General features: G+C 40.7%; 1 protein-coding gene across 1 annotated transcript in view; it reads right to left on the bottom strand.

Annotated features, from left to right (window-relative positions):
- hsdl2 (hydroxysteroid dehydrogenase like 2) overlaps positions 1 to 21,662 on the bottom strand; it is a 140,142-nt gene that overhangs the window by 87,351 nt on the left and 31,129 nt on the right. The gene's annotated exons all lie outside the window — the stretch shown is intronic.

Genomic DNA, 21,662 nt, shown 5'->3' on the forward strand with positions numbered 1-21,662 from the left:
AGAAAATTAATAATGCCTGTGGACAAGTGAAAGATCTATGGTATCTGTTTCTTCACCCGAGGGAATCAATTGATAGCCATGTGCATCACAAAGGGTATGTTTCAGCCAAATAAAACAGCAAGACAAAACTGAAAAGACAAAACACATTTGTCTAATTTCTAAAGCTGAAGTAGTTTGGTGTTGATGACGATTGAACCATTATGGGCCCGTCAACATACATCAACCAACTGTATTAACTGCTTCTCACAAACGTCATTAGCAGCACCTTCTTATTCAAATAGGCAAATGACAACAAGGCATTGAAAAGGTCCTATTTTATGCTTTGAATTACAATGGAATCATCTGTGGTGGGTTTGGCCTGCATTAGAGAAGAAAATACAGTATTGTAAGGTGGCAGAAAGTACAATTTTACGAATCACAAGTTACAGTTGTGAAACTTCTCATGTTACTAAATGCAGTGCAGAGCAAGAATGTACATCCCTTGCCAGATTGAACCTATAACTTATCCATTTCGTTAAAAATCACACAACACCAGGTTATAATCCAACAGGTTTATTTGGAAGCACTAGCTTTCGGAGTGCTGCTCCTTCATCAGGTGGTTGTGGAGTATATGATCGAAAGATACAGAATTTATAGTAAAAGTTTACAGTATGATGTAAATGAAATTATAGATTGAAAAAGACCAATATATAATTTCAGTTACATCACACTGTAAACTTTTGCTATAAATTCTGCCTCTTTCTTCTCCTCCACAACCACCTGATGAAGGAGCGGTGCTCTGAAAGCTAGTGCTTCCAAATAAACCTGTTGGATTATAACCTGGTGTTGTGTGACTTTTAACTTTGTGCACCCCAGTCCAACACCAGCATCTCCAAATCATGATTATCTATTTAGTTTGGTTAGGGAATCACCCAAGCACAGACTGCAAGGGAATTGTAGAAGTTGTGTGATTTATCTAAAATTTATGCACAAGCATCACTAATCTTCGACAAATAACTCATTTTTATTCCTGACAACCAGTAAGAGGCAGCCATATCCATAAGTTTTATTAAAAGGGGCAATCCAAACAGCTTCTTGCTTCAGGGAGTTTGCTTCTGTAATCAAGGAAGACAGACTTGCCCTTAAAGAATCTTCACAACCTCAGCACACTCTTCAGTGCTTTACAGCCACAGCAGTATTAGAGTGTAGTCTCTGTTGTCACATAGGAAGCACAGCAGCCAATCTGCGCACAGCAAGATTGGAAGACAATTAGCCAGGACCATAAGACCCTACAAAATAGGAAGAGGAGTAAGCTGTTCAGGTCCTCGAGCTTATTTCACCATTCACCATTCAATAGGATCATAGCTGATCAGACACTCCTCACATCCATATTCTCATGACCTTTGATTTCCCTACTGATCAAGGATCTATCCAGCTTAATAAACACAAGGATACTGGCCCAAGACTCTCTGTGGCAAACAGTTCCAAAGACTAGATTGGGTTGGGATATCTGGTCAGCATGGACGTGTTGGACCGAAGGGTCTGTTTCCATGATGTACATCTCTATGACTCTGTGACTTTCCTCCTTCTGAGAAGAAATTCCTCCTCATTTCAGGCTAAAATTGACACCCTTTAATTTGGAGACGAAGCCCTCTGGATACTAGACATTCCCATGAGAGGAAATAAGCACTCAGCAATAAAACACATGTAAGGGAGTGGAGTTGGTGCATCTCTGAGAAACAGGAGAAAACATTTAGGTTCTGCATTTTTAATGATGTATTAAGTCTTAATTACTGCCAAACAATCTCTCTGATCTGAAAATTTACTTTTACAAGTATTCTTCTTTCAGACTTAAAAATTATTCTTGTAGACATTTTTAAGCATGCATTCTTTTGCTGATTTTTTAAAAAATCTGTCTCTCCTTCAATTCCGTTTTCCTTCTCTTCATTTTGATCTCTACGTGAGTTGGCATCAAATTACATGTTCTAATTGATATTTCCTGGTTCAGATTCAATCCATCTCAGAAAGAGATGTTTCCATCTCTATGGTGAAGGAGACAACAGTTGCACTGATCTTTCACACTAGCCCCGGAGCCCTTGTGGAAGATGCCACACCCAAATACTTTTGAAGCATGGCCAAATCCAATATAAAGCTCCATAGAAAGTCTATCAATTGCTTCTGATTAACATTAAACTCTGGGACAATGAGGCCATGCTTTGTCCCAGCATCCTCCAGTACCTCACCCGCAGAAAAATCATTGTCAACAGAAAACAAATGTGCAAATTCCAAAAGATGCTGATGAGCAAATCTTAAAAGGAGAGTGTTTATAGGTTGTTTGACTTCAAATAGTGTCACAGCAGAGGCCAGACCTGTCTCTATTGAATATACAATTTTCTGGCTGGATTTTATGATGTAGTGGACCGATTGCTTCCCTTGGAGTCAGAAGCTACAGGTTCAAGGCCTCCTTCATGCACAGTCACAGAAGATGCCATTCAAGAAGGTTGATTAGCAATCCGTGTATCCAGCACACCAATGGCAGGCAATAAGAGCGGGACAGACTCCTGTACGGCCATGCTTCACATAATGAGCTGCCCGTCAAGTCATATCCTCTGGGGCAGGTGAGCAACACTTTAAGAAAAGAAAACATGCCTTGGATAAAAATGTACAAGCTTTGAAACAAATAACAACAGAAACTGCTGGAGAAACTCAGCAGCTCTGGCAATACCTGTGAAGAGAAAACAGTTTTAAATGTTTGGAGTCCAGTGACCCTTTTTCAGAGCATAAATGCTGCTTTGCATGCTTCGTTTGTCACTAACCACAGGAAAGCATGAAGTCTAAGCTTCCAGATAGGAATCAGCACCAGGGCAAAAGGACCACTTCTTTCCTTCATAACCTTGGCATTGCAGAGCCTAAATGCAGAACTTCATTGAAAGTTGTCAAACCAAACCAATAAGGCGACAAATGTGAGGCTTCACAAAATAATGTACTTCACAACATAATGTACAAGTTGTACTGGGAACATAGATGATCCAGTTTAAAAATGCTGATTCGGGTATATGCTCTTTGAGAAAATCTGGCTTAAATAACACCTTTGTAAGCAAAAATATTGGCTGCTTAAGCTGAAAGATTGAGACAGCTGGCAATCAGTCATCCAAATTCATTGAAATCACTGGAACAGCCACACAGTGTAATCTTTACCAATATTAATGAGGGCCTTATTCAAATATTGGAATAAGAACACATTTTTATTTTGGTTAAAAATGTGCTTAAGCAACCAATGGCTGACACGCATCATGTAGTCATCAGTAGCCTAGTAACTAGCTAAAAATACATCTTCGCTTTCATGCTCTTCCAAGTAACAGGCACAACATCCCTGGCCCATTCAATTCACTTGAAAGCAAGACAGACAATTGCCTGGAGACCCGATCCATTATATTGGTTACAGTTCCAAGCTGAATGCATGCAGTGGTAAGAACAGGTGCTACATAATGGTACCTCATGCAATGCATGGGATACTTGTTTGTGGTTGTCTGCTGAAACAGTGCAAGCCCTGGGACTGCTTTTCAGCATTAAAGAAGTTTTAAAAGCTCAGGGGATTTTTGCAGGAGATTGACCAGGACATAAAACAAAATACACACCAAAGAAGGGCATTATACCTGGTAGAGATGACTGAATTGCGCTGGCGGCACAGTGGCTAGCACTGCTGCCTCACAGCGCCAGAGACCCGGGTTCAATTCCCCCCTCAGGCGACTCTCTGTTTGGAGTTTGCACATTCTCCCCATGTCTCCAAAAATGTGCAGGTTAGGTGAATTGGCCACGCTAAACTGCCTGTAATGTTAGATGAAGTGGTAAATGTAGGAGAATGGGTCTGGGTGGGTTACGCTTCGGCGGGTCGGTGAGGACTTGTTGGGCCGAAGGGCCTGTTTCCACACTGTAAGTAATCTAATTTATGGATGGCACAGTGGTTAGCACTGCTGCCTTACAGCGCCAGAGACCCAGGTTCAATTCCTGCCTCAGGCAACTGTCTATATGGAGTTTGCACATTCTCCTCGTGTCTGCGTGGGTTTCCTCCCACAATCCAAAAATGTGCAGGTCAGGTGAATTGGCTAAGTTAAATTGCCCATAGTGTTAGATGAAGTGGAAAATGTAGGACAATGGGTCTGGGTGGGTTACGCTTTTGGCGGGTCGGTGTGGACTTGTTGGGCCGAAGGGCCTGTTTCCACACTGTAAGGAATCTAATCTAATTTGTAAAAGAATTCCAGCTCTAGTGAAGAAAAATCCAGTTGGTCCCATACCCTGCTTTTATCCTGTACCCTTGCAAACTTTTATCCTTTAAGTATATCTCTAATTCCATTATGGAGATGGTAGAATATAGTCAAGCAATACATTCCAAATTCAAACCCACTTGTTCCACCAAACATTTGCAAACTGGCTAGAGCAATCATGCTAATGTTCCCTTGCTCTCTATTCATTTGATTTTCCCATTGAGTCAACAGATGTGCTTAGCAATAAGAAAAAAAGAGCCAGTTTACAGTCTGAGTTGATGTTATCTCATAGGACATGAAACTCGGTTTCAATATACATAACCAATTGCAAATACTGCAACGATGTCAGTGTTGGAGGGACAGTTGGGGTCATTTGCTTTGCACTGTGCTCCCTTCTACTAAATGCAGTTGACCCTGTTATTTTCCAATCTTGAAATTGCTTGATGACTGGGACTACTCCATTTAGTCTTGTCCAAGATTATTTTCCCTTTCATATCAGAATCCAATTTGCAAGCTCTCTTCCCAAAGTTGACTTTAGGATTAGTGGAGAAATTGCCAAAGTGAACCCAATGACTGATCCAGTGAAGCTGTTCTCTAATGAGACTGTTCTTAATTTCAAGTACAACAATTTCAATGTTAGGGATTTTGTTCCATCACCTGATGTTGTAAATAAGCTAAGTGAGGATGGAATGCTTCTAGTTACTACAGGAGGTTGTCTGAGTGACATGCCCTGTAATGAAGTGATGCCAGAACCACTGCCTGGTTGACTTTGACCTTTACTCTAAGACTAACTTCACACTCTTTCCAAAATCCACAATGCCTATCAAAGCAAGCTCAGAATTTGGTAATGGTTCAGATCATTAACCAATGTCAGTAGAGAGGACAGTCTCAAGGTTGCAAAAGTCTGCACTGGATGCAGCGTTATGCGGTTCAGATTGACAAGGAGGTCTTGAAATATGAGGACAGGTGTGGGTTGACACAAGTTCTTGGTTTTTTTCAGGTTCACTGTCAGGCCAAAGTGGTCTGAGGTCACAGCAGTCAACAAGCAACTGAATATTCTCCAATGTATGTGTGAGTATCCGGAAGAGGAGTTCACTTAGTCACTGTTCATTAATATTGAGCCTTTGAAAGTTAAAGATGTTGCCATCTGTCCTGAATTAAGTGGTACACCTATGTAAATAGATGTATTCAGGAACATGGCTGAGAAGAACATGACAAACAGATTTGGAGCCAATGCAAATGAATGATTTTTATTGTCACGTGTATTTTACAGTGAGAAAAAGAGTAAAATAGTGAAAAGCATTTCTACCATCGCTACATTTTGGCGCCATTTCAAATAGTTTTGAGAATAAGAAAAATATATCTTAAAGAGTCCATCATTCCCGAGCCAGCTCATCAACGACATCTGCATCGATGTCCCTCCTCCAAAACTTTGCCTCTGTCGAGACCTGAACCAACCAACGTTGAAATCGCGACTCTTCAGGAGCCATCTTTCAAACTCAGCTAATTCTCCTCTGTCACTACCTCTGCCACTGCCCATGCCAGACCCACCAATGTCATAGCTGCATATCTCACTGCTGGCCCATCTCAATGTCACTGAGCTACCCTTTAACCTCTCTTTAGGTGCCATCTTTCACCACTGGGCCGTTTCTCTTCCATGGCCACTAGCACAGGACCAAATCAACGACCAAGTCGCTGATCCTCAAGCACCATCTTTGGCCGCTGGGCCTACCCTGCCAATGTCATCTCCACTGATGCAGCAGCTGCCTATTTTGACACCAGGTCCCATGCTCGCCTCAGGAAAGTAAGGAGGGACCCAGTCAGTGTCGCCACAAAATCTATATTGGGTTCACTCGAGTCCTCACTGGGATTCCTCACCACTGCCAATCGAAGTAAAGGGAAGTAAGAGAAAAAGCAAAAGAGCAGCTGTCAAAGTGGACGAGCCCCGAAACAGGAGCCCTACTCCGCCCCCATCTTGACCAATAAACAACCTTGCTTGGTTAGAGACAAAAATCTGAAGATTCTGGAATCCAAGGTAGAGAGGCAGGTGGCTGGAAGAACACAGCAACCCAGGCAGCATCAGGAGGTGCAGAAGTCGACGTTTTGGGTATAACCCTTATTCAAGACTGGAGGTGGGTGTAGGGGGAGCTGCAGATAAAGGGGATGGTGAGGCAGGGTGGGAATACCTGGAGGGTACAATCTGATTGGTCAATGGGAGGAATTAATCCAGTTGGTGGCAGGCAGAATGGAAGGGAGGGAGAAGAGGCTGGGAAGGGAAATTATTTGAAGTTGGAGACTCAACTCAATGTTGAGTCCTCCGGGCTGTAGGCTGCCCAGGCGGAAGATGAGTGTTGCTCCTCCAATTTGTGGCAATGAAGGAGGCCAATGATGGTTATGTCAGAAAGGGAGTGGGAAGGAGAATTAAAATGAGCAGTGACTGGTTGCATTGAAGGTATCCAATGGTGCGCCACCTTGTATTGCACTGGCCATCATGAAATTAATATTTGACACTGAACATCTTTCTTGACCAGCCACATTCATACAGAACCATCCACAGTCAAATTGCCTGGCATTGACTGAAGTGACATTCACCTCACAATCACCAAAGGATGAACGTTGTTCGGTTTTTTTGCTACAAACTGAGTATTTTTGATCCTAGGAAGTCGCAAATGGTATTGAACAGGGTAAAATAATCAGGAAACATCCCACTTCTAATCTTGTGATGGAGTGAAAGTGTTCAGAATGTCATGTTTGTGATGGCATCATTAGCTTAAGGTAAAGTGAATGAGGTCATGTCCAGGTCATTTGCATGTCCAGGTCATTTGTTTGTTAAAAGAGGGCCCAGATTAATTCCCGGTGAAAAGATGTAAGGTGTTTACACTTGTGACAATGACAGCAATCTATGTGCAAACAGTCATGTCGGAGACTTCTAGACTCAAAAGGGCCCAGAAAAATGTTAAGAATGTCGGATTGCACACAGTTAGGCCTGAAATGGCTCAGTTATTTTCACAATAAAAGTGTTGTATTTGTATCTGACACAAGGCCCGTGTGATTCACACTGCTGAAGAGATGAGATTTAAAGACAGAAAGGATTCTATGACTTCTCTCACATTTTAGGTAAGCCTTCGAAGGTCTGGGAGCAACAGAAGGCAGTTAGAGGCCACAGAGTTCAACATTCAATGTGCAGAGGTGTAATTGCAAGCTTATACTTGGAATAGAAAGACAATGTCATGGTGAGTTTAGAAGTTGAAAGATTTGTTCAACTTAAGCTATAGGGAGATGTCTACAGGAAAGTTGACACCTTTTAAAACATTGCTCAAGTAAAAGGTTTCTGGCCTGCTTAAAGAGCCAAGAATCATTTTGGAGTGGTCTGGGAGAACTCAATATCCACTTAAAAGATAGTTAAACATATGCATGATATATAGTTTTTTTGTTAAAAGTTATGTCCTGTGCTTTAAAGTCAAAGTTGCTGATTAAAAAATAGTGTTTAGTGAATTTGCTTTTAATCTGTTTGTTGCAGAAAGTGTCTTAAAACTGGATATCTCATTGTGACATTCCGTCAACTCTTCGCAATGGTCAACAGTACCTGTTGTTAAAAATTGAGGTCTCCACAGGAATTGTAACAAAGATCATTGATGAAGGAGTTGAAGATTATTGGGGGGAAGGGCTTATGATCGAAACGTCGAATTCCCTATTCCTGAGATGCTGCCTGGCCTGCTGTGCTTTAACCAGCAACACATTTTCAGCTGTGATCTCCAGCATCTGCAGACCTCATTTTTTACTCGAAGATTTTAACCTACTGCAAATCCTCTTGCAAGGATGCCTTCCTTGAAGAAGCTCTCTTCCTCCCTCTACAAGGATTTCAGTGAGTCTCTCTCTCACTGCACCCCCCAGGTCATCTCCTCCCACCTCCATCGCCCCTCCCCCAAGTCCCTCCTCCCTACCTTTTATCTCAGCCTGCTTGGCTACTCTCTCTCATTCCTGATGAAGGGCTTATGCTCGAAACGTCGAATTCCCTATTCCTGAGATGCTGCCTAACCTGCTGTGCTTTAACCAGCAACACATTTTCAGCTGTGATCTCCAGCATCTGCAGACCTCATTTTTTTCCTCAAACATAATCCTCAAGGACTCGAGCATCAATGTCCTGGGATTGAGTACTTGACTTCTAATTGCCATTACTGTCTTCCTTGGTGCATGCAACTCCAGTTAGATTCCCATTGACTTCAGTTCTGTGAGGGGCCACAGGAGGCCAAATGCTGTCTTAATGTTAAGGGCTGTCACCCGGATCTTATAGCACCTTTTGTTCAGTAACACAGCCCACAGCACTTTACAGAATCAAATATCAAACAGAATTAGAAACAGAGTCTTATAAGGGGATACTCGGACAGGAAGCTTGATTTTAGAAGGAGTCTTAAAAAGGAGAGGTAGTGATGAAGGGAGAGAATTCTGGAGTTCTGGCTCTAAGCAGCTGATGACAGAGCTGCCAAAGGTATGCCAACAAGAAAAATATCAGATATGTGCAAGAAGGCAGGAGTGGAGGAACACAAAGGTCTCTGGAGACTGTGGGGTTAAACAGATAGGGTGGAGTAAGGCAAAGGAGTTATGAGTAAAACTATTAAAAGATGTTTAAATCAAGCCAGTTTTACCAGACTTCCTAAAGTTAGGCAAAGGAATTTCTAATATATCATGAGTCATCGGACTGTTTCTCCTGGTTCCTTGCTCAGTTCACAGCAGGAATCTAAGTTGAATAAAAAAGCTCACTGAAATGTATCTTTGGTAGAATGACTTGCCAAACCAGTTTCCTCCGAGCGTTTAGGAAAAGGCTCTCCCCACTAACAGTCTCTCTTTCTCTCTCTTTTCACTTCCTGGTGAAGCAGAATCGACATTATTGAAGGTCAGCTTGCCCAGTCTCTATCAACACAGGAAGTCGCATTCTGGGAAGGGGGATGGTCAAAGGACTGACCAGAGACAGGAGGTGCAAGCCATGTCATCTTACAGGAATGTAACAAATGTAACATAAGGCAGTAAAATAAAACAAATCATGTGAAAAACAGGAAGGACAAGGCAAAAACAAAACAAAACAGCCAAGGATAAAACAGCGAACTACAAATATTCCTAAATTGCTTTGAGAAGGATAGTAATCATAGCAAATTATAGGTTCTCGGTTATCCTATACTTGTTCCATTGGTTGAACATGAGATGGGGTACAATATTTAATGGGAGGTCTTGTGGCACGGAGGGAAATGTTCCTGCCTATGAATCAGAATCTCCAAGTTCAAATCCCACTCCACAACTTGTTGGCCAAGGGATTCGTCGCACAACCAAACCAGTTTGTAATTTGTAAATCCTTCCAACACACACTAGTGGTAGGCAGTAAGAGCAGGAGTGTCTCCTGGTCATTTATGTGATGGATAGAAAGTTGGAGCGTTTGCCATCAATAACCATAGCTCCAGACCACAATATACATGTAAAAATGCACATTACTCTGCATGTTGCCATAGCACCTTGGACTTATTGAATGAGCCAGAGCACACAATCACCTCCATAAAATTTAATCTTCAGAAAACCAGATAGGGTGAGTATTTGGTGTTTTTTTGGCGAGAGAGAGAGATCTAGCTCTAAAAAGATAGAATCCAGTGGCAGTATTTCACAACTTCAGATCAGTTGCTGCACTTAATCAGCGCTTAGCATCTGTGTTAACACATGTGCTTTGTGAATAGTTTGACAAAAAAGTGACGAATTTCTTGAACACTGGGAAAGAGAAATATTCAGCTATGCTGTCAATCAGGTTCTGAGCAAATTGTGTGCCCATGCATCTAATGCATTTCCTCTTCCATGTGGTCATGGTCATGGATTTGCAAGTTAGCTTTAAATGTGATGATTGTTGATGACTTCACCATTAAAGTGAAAGGTGTATGTAACTGAAATACTGCTGGACATAACAATGCTGCAAATTTGTGCATCAAAACATATTAATAAAGGACATTAAACATGTAACTTGATTCCTCACTGGTAGTATTGGATGAAACAAAATGTAAAATAGCTGCAGTGTGATCATCAGAATCAGTGATATAGACAGTGTCCTCCTTGTTTCATACATCCACATGACAAGCTGTTTTGCATCATTCAGGTTTGTGGTTTTCACTGACAGAATGGAGTATCCCAAATTCATGAGATTTTCACAGCACTCAACTAATGGGAAGCTGAAGTTGTTTCAGTCAAACATTCAATTTATCCGTGAAAGAAAAGAATTAGGCACTTCATCATTCCATAAATGCCCCAGTGTTTCAGAAACCATAAATTACTTCTAAAATATAGTGAGTCTGTATTGAAGACATATGTGGTAGCCATTTTGCAGAACCCCAGCTCCCATTAATAGCAATGGCAAGTATTTCAGTTTTGGTTGCAGAGAGAGACACACAGACAGAGAGAATACCGATTTGAAGACCAAAACATTGCCCTGCTTCTCTTCAAATACTGCAGTGCACACCACCATGCTTTGAACTTCACCAATTGGTAGTCTGGCACTCTGAGATCAACATCCCACCAGAATAAAAAAAAGACACTTCAAGTTCAACAGGAACAGAGTTTGATATCTCAACTTGAGAAAATCCATCAAAAACGAAGAACCAGCTGAAGTGACTGATGAATTATTTCAATATTTCATGTTGTCCTAAATGCAACTTCCATCATCTTCACTAAACAAATGTGAAGGCATTGTCCATCGTGAATTCATCAGCTCAAAACAAATATTCCTGCAATTTGGCAAGGACAGGCAGAGGATTTAATCAGCATATAAAAACATTTGTATTATCCAAGCAATGCCTAAATAAATCCTAAAGGCATTGACATGACTCTCTTGCACACCCCCAGCCTCTCCCCCAGTCCTCAGAATCAAGTAAAATTGCAGAAAATGGACAGCAAAATCTAGGCTGACATTCCAGTGTAACAGCAGGAGAAATATTAAACCAAGACATCACCTGCCCCTGTTGGGGTGGAATCCTTTGTCATCGACTACCTCAAAGAGGAGCAGGAAGCTTTCCTCCCATGTCCTGGCCAACTTTAGTCCCTTAACCAACATTCTAACAGTCAGGTTATTATCTCACCACTGCTATTGGCTTTTGCAAATTGTCTGCCACATTTCATACATTAAACAACGACAGCACTGGTTGTTAAAGTGCTTTAAGGAATCCAGAAATTGTGAAAGGTGCTGTGGAAACTCAAACTCTTTCGTTTCTCAACCGAATGAAAAATTGTAGTCCTACACCTTTAATTATCTTGGTGCCACATTCAAGAATTTGTTCCAAAACACTTCAACCTCTCAAATGACCCATCACAAAACTCTTAGACAAAGCCTATGTTTATTCTTTCTGAATCTGGCTTCTTAATCTTAGCATCCATTTTTGCCTGACAGTGCCCATGTGAAGCACTTGGGAATTCTTTTTGGGATGACTAGCACGCTACATAAATTCTTGCTGTCTGCAACATCTACCTGTTCTGCTACACTACACTGTCAATTTAGATTGTCTAAGTCTCAATTTTGGAATCTCCACTCTGTGAACAAGACAAACAGAAACCCCTCTAAAATAAAACAAAAGGAGGAAGTGGCTGAAATATCCAACACGTCAGGCAACGTCTGCAAACAGAAATAATGTTCTGAGTCTCGTATGACTCTTCTTCATAAACAGCGTGCCTGGGAGAGAACAAAAGGGAAGGATCAGGTGGAGAACATGAGAAATCAACTGACAAGAGATACAAGGGCAAAAGGTAAAGAAACAAAAAGCTATTTGCATTAGAGGTGCAAATGACTGATTAGCAGCTGACTAAATGCAATTTTGAGGATCAGTACCAATTAAAGAATCCAGACAGTGAGTAAAGAGGCCAATTGGCCCATCAAGTCTGCAAAGAGAGCATCCCACCCAAACTAAACCTCTAACCCTATCCCCATAATTCTGCATTTCCCTTGGCTAACCCACCTAGCCTCCACACGATGAGCAATTTAGCATGGCCAATCCACCTAACCTGCACATCTTTGGACTATGGGAGGAATGGAAGCACCTGGAGGAAATTCATGCAGATATGGAGAGAAAACGCAAATTCCACATGGAACACCCAAAGCTGGAATCAAACCCGGGTCCCTGGCACTGTGAGGCAGTAGTGCTTCCAAAGTGCTTTTTGAAGTCAATTAATAATGAAAAAAAACAAGATAAAATGGGTGCAGCAGTTATGGTCTGAAATTAATGAATCAATGTTGCATCTTGAAGACTGTAAAGTGCGAAGGGGAAAGATGAGGTGCTAGTCTTCGAGCTTGCTTCTAGCTTCACTGGGACACTGTAGCAGATCAAAGACAGAAAGGCTGCATGAAAGCACAGTCAAAAGTAGAAATGACAAGCAACTGGAAGCTCAGGGTCATGCCTGAAGACTGAGTGGAGGTCTTCTGCAAAACTGTCACCCACTTTGTGTCTGGCCTCCCCACTGTATAGCAGCCCAGTTCATGGGCAGGACTAAATTGAATGAACTAACAACTAAGTCACTGTTTCCCTTGGAAGTGGTGTTTACAGTCATGAAAATTAACCTTGCCATCACGGCTAAGTAATATTGCGACAACATCCAGAGCTTACACACGTATAACCTAAAGGTATTCAAATTAATTCTTTATTAACACAATAATAAAAGAAAACAAAATATGGAAATGCAACCAAACTGAAGGGTGGGTAGGAAAATTCTATTCAGGATACAGGAGCACAGGGATTATGTTAGCCTGCCAATGGGAACAATATAAGCACAATGTTCCATTCTCTCCTACATTATTCACTTTGATTGATGCCAAGAAGGGAGGACAGGATTTTTAAAACATTCATTCATGGGAAGTGAGTGTCACTGGATGGGCCAGCATTCACTGCATCCCTCGCTGCCCTTGTGAAAGTGGCTATGCTGCTTTACTGAACCGGTGCAGTCTGTTTTTTGTAGAAATGTTGTTAAATAGGTAAAAAATGACAATGATTATATCACACAATCTTACTGTGTATAGGTTAAATATAGAATTATTGACAGACACCAACAGAACTGAGTGGCAGAGAGGGTGTCTTAAAGCTCACTGGCAAACAACTCATTCTAGGCTGCTTACTGGAGCACAGGAAGGACACACTAGTATAGATGAAAGAGCAAGAGTAAAGAATTGATTCAATTTCCAGACAGTTTGATGCAATGTTGATTTTCTTTCTGCTACATTGTCACAACTATTCCCCACCCATCAGTGAGGTACCTGATGCAGAAAAACTCATTTGTACAACAGACTTTAAGGCAAACTGTTGGTTTCGACCAGATATTTACAAGTTAAGGAGTGCACACTATTACCTTGGGCACAATTTACCTTACTCATGCATGAAAAAAAATGAGTAAGATCCAAGACTTAGGGACTTGTCTTTAAAAGGTACACGTAACATAAATCAGATGTGAGCATTACAACAGAGTTACAGCATGACTTTCAGCTAAATAGGTTAATGCTGCATTCATTTCCTCTGTATCCTCAACCTCCCAGAATAACTGTTTACTCCTTTCTGCCTCAAATGTTCACCTTGCTTCCCTGAAAAGCTATTCGCTTTAGTCTTAAGATCCCTATAGTTACCATTCTCTGAGGAATTAATTTTTTCCTGGGTTCATTTTGGGAATTATTAGAAAATATCTAATGCTAATCATCTCTTTTGAGGTTTTGGATTGTCAGTTGTTTTTTGGATCTCTTATGGGCAAAATGGAAGTCAGAAATCCCCTATTATAGTCATAGATCCAGACAGCATGGAAACAGACCCTTCGGTCTAGCTTGTCCACACTGACCAAACCCACCGAGCTGCGTTTGGTCCTTATCTCTCCAAACCTTTCCTGTTCATGTACTTATCCAAATGTCTTGTAAATATTGGGACTGTACCTGCATCCACCACTTCCATACACAAACCACTTGGTGTAAATAAGTTGCCCCCATGTCCTTTTTAAATCTTTCCCCTCTGACCTTCAAAGTATGCCACCCAAGTTTTGAAATCCCCCACCCTTGGGAAAAGACTCTTGTCATTCACCTTATCTATGTCCATCATGATTTCATAAACCTTTACAAGGTCATCCTTTGAGGTTTGATTCGGAGTGTTATTTTGCTGAATTGCCTGTCTAACTTAAGTTACACTAAGTTCCAATTAGCCATGGCTAGCCACCTTGCCAACCTATACGGGACAAGGTCCAACTTAAGCTCTCTCTTTAGCATGTTTAAATCCTTCTCTCTGTCCTCTTCCATCCTCTGGACTCTTGTTGCCAGAGCTATGGGCTTCCTGCACTCTGATCTCTTCTGCCATTCTCTGTGTGATTTTATTGTCTAACTTCAATATCTGGGTATTCCTAAAAACAACTGTCTCATTCTCTACTTCTGAAAACTCATTTTAAAATGTCATAACTTTTGGCTTGACATTCAACTTGAAATAATCCCCTCTGAAAAACCAGAGATATTTTTCTATCTTAAAATTACATTATCCTCATCAATTGTGAGATGTTTCTCATTGAATCTACTTGCAGAGGTGGCTGAATGTGGGAATTGCAATGATTTGTTTTACCATTCTCAACAACTGCACAGCTAATTAAAATTCAATATCTGATTTACACTTAGATGATACAAGTGAGTCGCATCTCTTGTGATGCAAGATGTGTGATTTATGTATGTAACCATCATTTATTTTAGAGTGTGGATTTTGAACTAGTGCCTTATAGGTTTTAGTCTTTATGAATGAAATGCTTTAAAATAATTAACTTGTCAGTATATCTGGAGCCATTAATTTAAGTCAGTTTATGTCACAGAACAAGGCACTCAGGAATTCTTGATGTTATGATGGGAATTTGCATTATGAGAATTTTACGATCTGAGAGTGTGAAAATTAAAAGGCATCAGTTTGTGTTTGGAATTGAAGTTCAAGAATTAATTTGGTGGTTTAAGAAAATCCATAAATTGGAAAATTTATGAGGGCAGTTGACAGACGACCTGGCTGAGGTCAAATGCAAGAACAGTTTATCCTGGAGAAAAAGAGTTAGTTCAGAACAGTTCAGAAATAGGCTACCTCACTGTAAAGGTTTAGTTTGAAAATTCCACACCAGAACTGTTTGGTTAGAGACATCATGGAAGTATTTGAAGCAAAGAAAGCTTAACCTTAGTTGTTTGAATAATCAACGAAAAGAGCATCAAGCTCTCAAGACCAGGGACTGAAAGAAATAATTAATTCATAGAGTCAGAAACATTTCAACCGGTCCATGCTTAACATAATCCCAAACTAAATTAGTCCCAGCTGTCTGCTCTTGGCCAGTATCCATCCAAACCTTACCTATTAATGTACCAATCAAATGTCTTTTTAAACATTGTAACTGTGCCCACATCCACCATTTCCTCAGGAAGTTCACTCCACAAGTGAATCGCCCTCTGTGCAAAAAGAAATTGCCCCTTGTAACATTTTTAAATCTCTCACCTTAAAAATGTGCCTCCTAGACTTGAAATCCCCCATCCGAGGGAAAAGACAACTAACCCTATCTATACCTCTTCTTATTTTACATAAAGTCACCTCTCAACCTCCTAAGCTTGAGTGAATAAAATCCCAGCCTATTCAGGCTTTATAACTTAAACCTTCCATACCCTGCAACATCCCGGTAAATCACTTCTGAACCATCTCCGAATGGATAATATCCTTTCTATAACTAGGCAACCAGAACTGACACAGTATTCCAGAAGAGGCCTCAACAATGTCCTGTAAAACCTCAACATGACTTCTCAACTCCTACAAGGAGTGAAGACTGCAGATGCTGGAGATTAGAGTCAAGAGTGTGGTGCTGGAAAAGCTCAGCAGGTCGGCAGCATCCAAGGCGCAGGAGAATCGATGTTTCAGGCGAAAGCCCTTCATCAGGACTGAGTTAATGTGACCCCAGCCAAAGTCTGGGTTTTACTTTCAAAATCTGCACAGAGGTTGGGGTTCCCAACTCCTATACTCAAAGGTCTGAGTAAGCAATGAAAGCAAGCATGCTAAATGTCTTTAACCACCTGTCTATAATGGAACGGAAACTTCAAACAATTAGGTCCCTGTGTTCTCCAACAAACCTAAGGCGATTCCATTAATTGTGTAAGCCCTACCCTTGTGTTTTTTGTACTAAATTGCAATATTTTGTATTATTCAGATTATTATCCACCTGCCATTGTTCAGCCCACTGACCCATTGATCAAGATCCCTTTGTAATCTGAGAAAACCTTTTTCAGAGTCTACTTTGCCATCAATTTTGGTGTTACCTACAAAATTGTTAATCATGCCTATATTCTCAACCAATCGACAATATGTTCTATATTCTCATCCAACCAAAGTCAGACTCTGAGGTCTATAATTCCCCAGTTTGTCTGCACAACATTAGCCATCCTCCAGTCATCAGGCACTTCACCCATAGTTATAAATTATGCAAATATTTCTACAAGGGGTCTTGCAATTTCTTCCCTTCCTTCCCACAACATTTTGGGATACATCGTCAGGTCCTGGAGATTGGTCCACCTTTGAATTCTTTAAGACCGCCCAAACTTCCTCCTCTGTAATGTGAACTTTTTTTGCAACATCAAAGTGTATTTCTTTACATTCTTTAGCCTCTATTTCTTTCTCCACATATTTAAAGATGTAATTGAGAAGGGAACACTGTCTCTTGTATTTGACCATTGAAAAGTGAGGTGTTCGAAATTGATTGGATTTTATTTTGCTGTGTTTTTTAAAATATTTCAGATTGCGTCATAAGATAGTTGACTGGCTTGTTGTATTTCATCTTCATTTCTTGTGTGTAATGAACTTCTGTTTTATTATTAAAACCAAATCTGAATGATTGAGTGTTTATGTTTATGTTTCAGTGAAAGACCATCTTGTTTACAAGAGCTATAAAGCCAGATTTTAGTCTGGGATCAAACTGGTCTAACAGTAACATCAGCTGGAACTATAACATCCTTCAAATAAAAATGACCTCTGAGAGAGAAACAGCAGCAAAAGGAAAGGAAGTGTTCCACAAAGTCAATTTTGCTGGGTATCATCTTAGTTTGGATTCTTAAATTCCAAGATCATTGAATGAGATTAAGAAGAAAAATTCGGTTGGACATACCTCACAATCATCACTGGTGAAGGTCAGTTCTAATTTATTTTGATGTTGTTCCTGTGTTTCTTCAGACAAATTCCTTTCAAACCAGTGTTGTAATAAATGCCACAATGTGATCTAGTAAATCATGTTCTGTCACTTGAACTCCTTACCTCAAGTCATTTTACCCCAGCCTCCACCATTACAATTACGCAGAGAAATTAGTGGAATGCACATTACCCCACCAAGTAAATACAAAAAGTCCTTTGCTCAGAGATCACACAGCTGCCGAAGAACCTCCTTCACATCGTGCAGTCAACAGTAACAAAATCAGAATGCCAAGGTCACATAGTAAACCACTTCAGCATAACCACTTTGAGGGAGGAATTTGCAACTGTGTGTGAAACTTTGCAATAAACTGCATTCCGTTATCCTAGAGTCTACACCAAAATTAGTGAACCTTTCACCCAGAATTCTTTTGTTGCAAACCAGTTGATAATAGCAACATTGTTAAACTCCAAACCTTGGCACTGAGACACCCACGCAATTGTAGCTATGCACATCCAAATGTATTCCCCTCTGACTCCACCACTCGCAACCTACTTCTTTCTTTCCATCAGGAAAAGCGTCATTTGTATTGAGCATACCATTATTTCAGTGTTAGTCCAACAGTTCCTCACCCAAAATGTCTCCCCTTCATTTGTAGACTGCAGCAAGAATGTGCCACATTGTTCAATTGGATCAGGATGAAGGTTAGAGGAATTACAGAGGTAATTACGATTCTATTCTCAACCAGAATATCCACGTTTTCCAAAAGGAAGCCACTCAGATAACTTTGAGGAATGAAGAATCCGAGGTAATTGTTTTCACCTTCTTCAGAAGATACCAAGGTGAGATTGATCAAGATTAGAAACCACTGCATGGATCAGTGCGGGTCAGGTGAATTGGCCATGCTAAATTGCCCATAGTGTTAGATAAGGAGTAAATGTAGGGATATGGGTGGGTTGAGCTTCGGCGGGTTGGAGTGGATTTATTGGGCCGAAGGGCCTGTTTCCACACTGTAAGTAATCTAATCTAATCTAATCAGTGATTAATTGTTGCCAGTGTATACGACTACACAAAACATCCCAATCACCATTTATCCACTCAGCTATTGTTGGAACCCAAACATCTCAAGCCAAATCTGCCCCTCCCAATACACTCCAAAATATGTGGGAACCAACATGTGCATAGGCCACAATTGTGATCAAGGGGTATCTGAGAATGGATTACGCTAATCAATGTCACCCTGGAATTAGGAAAACCATATTGTCAGCAAGAATGCAGAACGAATGGCAATGCATTTTCTACCAAGAAAATGTAGCAACCTTCATCCAGTTTGGTGAGAAAAACTGCCATAATCACCACAAATTCTGAACAAATGACAGGTCCATCGAAAAGAACAAGGGTACAAGATATATGTGGGAACACCATCACCTGCAAGAGCTTCTCCAAGCAACTTACAAGAATGTTGGCAGTACAGATATGATGGACTAAAGGGCCTCTTCTGCAATGTATGATTCTATAAGCCATTCACCATCATGGCTTGAAAATATATCATGTTCCTTCAAATGTCTTTGGGTCAAGATCCTGGCGTTCTCTCCTGAATGGCATTGTGTGTCTATCTACAGCACGTGGATTCGCAGTGGTTCATGAAGGCAGCTCACCACCATTTTTTTAATGGCAGCTAGGTACGGGCATTAAGTGTTGGTCCAGTCAGCAAAATTTTAAAAAATTATGACATGTAAGCATGATTGAGGAAATACCAATCCTAACTCAAGATTCTGCAATTCTTTTTCTAACATAATACTTAAGCTTCAGAGGTGACACTTCTAAAGCGAATGATGATCAGAAAGGTGCTGTCTTTGGAAGAAGACTAACGATGAAAAGAATTAAGACGTAGTTGGGATCAGGAGTTGTGCCAATTAATTAAATATTCCAGATAATCAAGAGGTCCACATAATCAATGTAAAAACACACACTAAGTAATAGAAATATAATGCAGAGGGTAAACATATCACTGTTATATTTTATTTACATCTTAAATTACTTTAATAATAATGAAACTTTGCCTTAAATAAATCTTCTCACTCACACCCTGAACTGACTATTTGGCCATAGCAGCATTTGAGGAGAATTTGACTTGAAATTGTATCAACGGTTGATGTTGTTAAATCGAATGGCCACACAAAATAAGTATATTTACATTGAGGTAAATAAATTTAAAAATGATAATAACTGGACAGAATGATACAGTTAATTTAACGCTATGTGAGGGATATATTTTTTGCTGGTTTATCAAGAGTGCCAGTTCATGAATAGCCAGTTAAAGCAAAGGCCGCTGTAAATGCTGCTCTTGCCAGTGATACCCACATCCCAAGAAAGCTTTTATTTTAATAACTGCAACGATTACATAAATCAAGTAGCAGAGGAACTGGCTCTGCAGCTTAACAGGCCTGTATTGTTTGTGCTTCGCAAGAGCTTCCTCACACCCAATGAACGTAGCCGTCCATTTCTTACTTTCTCTATATTCATATAAATTTCATCCTTTAATGAATCTACAGAAACCAATAACATCCCTTTTCAAGTCTCCACTGCCTTTGGGAGAAGTAATGCAGACAGCTCAAACACTGAGACATGATTCCTGGCAGAGATCTGCACCTTCAATGGGTTACACACGACAGGGCAATGCAGAAGGAGTGCTTGGATGTCTCTCCACACGCTGAAATAAATGTAAACCAAGATCGAACATTAAGGTAACTTTTTGAGTCCAGCGACCTTTTGTCAGAATTGGAACTTTCAACTTCATTTCATGCAATGTACCCAGGAGCAACACAACACAACAGAAAACTTGGATCTTCACCAGCTCGGTTTGTGTACACGCAGTGTTTAAAGGATTGAAGTTGCCTGTAGCACACGTGGGACATTGACAGATAGCAGACTTTAATTGTCAAACCAGTTAAGCACACAGATGTTTACTTCATTGTGTAGCTCAGAGTCAATTTTGCGATGTACCATTCTCAATAACTATCCACACAACATGCAAACAATTTTCTGTTCAAAGTCCCATTCAGTTCCCGGGGGTGGAATGAAAAGAAAACAAATAGCCTTGAAATTGCAAATAATACATGATTTCAAAACTCCATTTGTCAATGAAGAATGCTAGCTTGCCTCCACTCATTACCCAGATAAATTCAGGATTCATCATCTAAAACAACCAGCAAGGACTTTGCACCTTCCATTGCTCTACAGAATATGATAGCTAGCGGTAAAAATATAACATTTCTGACCTGTCATGTGATAAGGTACTTGAGCTGTCCAAGTAGCCATTTTATTGGCTCAACACTTTCAAATGGAGATACAAAAATTCTCTCCTCATATCTGAAGTTCCTTAACCCTGGTAACACCTTGGTAAACCTCCTCAGAATCCTTTCTAAAGCATTTATTTCAGGAGTAATGAAATGTGGTGCCCAAAACACTGCAGCTGACGCCTAACCAGTAACCAAATGTCAGTTGTGTAGTGCTCTCACCGCGTCAAGGCTGACTCCAAAGAACAAAGACATTCCAAAGTGGTACTGGGGAAGTGTTGCACTGTTGGAGATGCCATCATTCAGCTTAGACCCTATCTGGCCTCTCATGTGGATGTAAACGTTCCCATGGCACTGTTTCAAAGAAAAGCAGTCCTGGCCAACATTTATCCCTCAATCAATCAACATTCCACAAAAAAAATACACCTGGTCATTACCACATGGTTATTTGTGAGAAGTTGTTGAGCATTGCCGGGTTTCATAAATGACAACAGTGACTGCACTTCAGAAAGCACTGAGTCATAGAGATTTACAGCACGGAAACAAACATTTTGGTCGATCTTGTCCATACCGACCAGGTATCCTAACCTCATTTAGTGCCATTTGCCAGCACTTGGCCCATATCCCTCTAAACCCTTCTTATTCGTAAACCCAGCCAGATGTCTTTTAAATATTACAATTGTACCAGCCTCCACCACCTCCTCTGGCAGCCCATTCCATACACGCGCCACTCTCTGCATGAAAAAGTTGCCCCTTAGGTCATTTTTGAATTTTTCACCTGACAACCTAAATATATGCCCTCTAGTTCTGGACTCCCCAACCCCAGGGAAGAGACATTGTCTATGTCCCCTATCCATGCCCCTTATGATTTTATAAATCTCTATAAGTAAACCCTCAGCCTCCAACGCTCCAGGGAAAACAACTCCAGCCTATTCAGCCCCACTCTGGAGCT

The sequence above is a fragment of the Hemiscyllium ocellatum genome, chromosome 2, assembly GCF_020745735.1.
Source record: "Hemiscyllium ocellatum isolate sHemOce1 chromosome 2, sHemOce1.pat.X.cur, whole genome shotgun sequence".
Taxonomy (NCBI): domain Eukaryota; kingdom Metazoa; phylum Chordata; class Chondrichthyes; order Orectolobiformes; family Hemiscylliidae; genus Hemiscyllium; species Hemiscyllium ocellatum.